Source organism: Argopecten irradians, chromosome 2 (genome assembly GCF_041381155.1).
Source record: "Argopecten irradians isolate NY chromosome 2, Ai_NY, whole genome shotgun sequence".
Taxonomy (NCBI): domain Eukaryota; kingdom Metazoa; phylum Mollusca; class Bivalvia; order Pectinida; family Pectinidae; genus Argopecten; species Argopecten irradians.
Window position 1 is genome coordinate 29,711,664 of NC_091135.1, and position 2,640 is coordinate 29,714,303.

Sequence of the window (2,640 nt, forward strand, 5' to 3'; positions counted from 1 at the left end):
TATTCCATCACTCAGGGATACGTGTAGTAAGGGCACTCTAGACATAGTGAACTTTTTACAGAGTCTCTCATATTTGTCTACGGTGGGGAGGCTTCACGACGTCTGCCTGTACTGCCACTCTAATTACTTTGTCGAATAGGGGACTTCCATGTAAGGCCTGATGGAATCGACCAGTCTTCTTGGTAAGCATCACAACAACGATGCCCGTCCAAGAGAAATACTTGACTCTTAGTAGATAAACGCCTAATGAACGGGCTCCAAGTCTCAACTATATAGTTACTCGTAACTTCGGAGTGTTCTGGCCAGAGGACTGACAGTACCACTCAATACTTTTTTCAATTTCGGGAGTCTAGTAGCGGACGGACAAAATGGGTTTCCGTTCCAAGAGGGCCTGCCTCGACCACATCTATTCGCTTTATAGTGTTATAAACGAGGGCCCAATAGGCCCGAATCACTCACTTGCTATCTGGTAATCATGGTGCATATTTTAAACATAAGAGAGTCAATAAGAATTTCTATGAATGACCAAGTTAATATCAGGTGTCTTGACCTCTTGGTTCTTGATAAAAAGCTGTTTAATATTTTAGCCTATTGAACCCTTATGACCTTGAATGAAGGCCAATGTCTTTCATCCCAGCATGTCACATGGTAGTCCTTCATCCCAGCATGTCACATGCCCAATATCAGGTCCCTAAGACCTCTTGGTTATTAAGAAGATATCGTTTGAAAACTTTAGCCTATTTGACCCCTGTGACCTTGAATGAAGGTCAATGGCATTCATTTGAACAAACTTGTTAGCCCCCCTTGCAAGCCCAATATCAAGTCTTTGGGCCTCTTATTTATTCACAAGAAGTTGTTCAAAGATTTTAGTATAAATGACCCATGTGACCTTTAATGAAGATCAATGTCATTCATTTGAACAAACTTGGTACATTGTAGTCCTTCATCCCAGCATGTCACATGCCCAATATCAGTTCTCTAGGCCTCTTGCTTATTAAGAAGAATCGGTTAAAGATTTCAACCTATTTGACCCATGTGACCTTGACTGAAGATCAAGGCCATTCATTTGAACAAACTTTGTAGCCCTTCATCCAAGCATGCTTTAAGTCAAATTTCATGACTCTAGGTCATCAAGTTTTGGAGAAGAAGTTGTTTAAATGGAAAAGTTGATGCCGGACGGACGGACAGACGACAGACGCCGCACCATGGCATAAGCTCACTTGCCCTTCGGGCAGATGAGCTAATAACCGAGTGATTCGACGTTCGTTTGTTACGTAGACGCTAAAAGACATTGCCTGTCTTACAAACTAAAAGTGAACGGCATAAGAGAGTTACATGTATTTCTGGACGTGATGAAATCTCTCTATTCACAGTCGCGATGTGTGGTACGGGTGAACATTCACGTCATCGATTGCTTTAAAGGGACAATTCAGGCTAAAAGAACATTAAAATTTGTACATATATCGGAAAAAACACAGTTCTAATGGAAATTAGATCAGTTGGTTTTACTGTAATATGCCAGAAAAGCCCATGGTGGTGAAATGCGTGTGGAGTGTTCTAACTCGCTCGCTGTCCTGTCCGCCATTACTCATTGTGGTCGAATTTCTTGTATGCCGAACCCTGTCCCTTGCTCGTAGAGTAATGCTTCTTTTGTCTAGAACTGCTCAAATCGCTCTGACAATAGTGTGTTTACCTTATTAGGTGAATTGGCTCGTCTAAAAATCATTTTATCACCTCCTCAGTGGTTATGTAGTTCATTTGTTAAACGTGCGTGACGTTGGCTCGGGTATAGATACAGCGAACATATTTTACCTGCTGAATCGTATTGATCAACGATTTATAATTACAACGGTATAGATTAAAATACTAAACAATGAGGTGGAATTTGTCAATATTTTATGTTATATGTTTCATAAAAAATGTAGAACAATACATTTATGCCATATTTTGCTTCTTGGTTATGTAAAAGAATTCACGTCATCGATTGGTCACGTCATCGATTGGTTTTAACGTCAATAATGGCGGAAAACAAGACTGTAGTGTTACGAATAATATTCGTAATATATATCAATAACCTTGGAGAACAAATTAAAAATCTTCGATTTGATGTTCTCTGTTTCTCAGAGAACATTGATGATGACGACACGTAGTTATTGGCGCCGGATCAATATGAACCGTCCTTACAGAGGAAAGATGATGATTTGTTTGCATAATTGCATGGTTTCGGAAGTGGCGTCGCATGGACAACGTTAAATATATATATATATATATATATAAAGCCAAATTTCGTTGTGGGAATTTGAAGCTTAAAGAAGAGACGGATTGGTATTCTCATCCTGTTACGCCTTTACAGTAGAGAAAGTGTACTTAATGCCATTCGCGATCTATAGAAGATAAGACTTATTTGCTACAAATGTGTGACGTTTGATTACTTTCTCAAGTGATCATCTAGAAACCAAATCCAGACAGACAGACAGACAGACGTGGACAAACATTAGATTCCTTCCGGTTTCACGTAATTTACCAGATAAAGGGGACTAATTATTAACTATTCTTGATATCTCTCTTAATTTGTAAAAAAAAACCTAGTCCAAACCATTGCTCTTAGTTGCTAACTTATCAACATTTCTATTTGTCGAT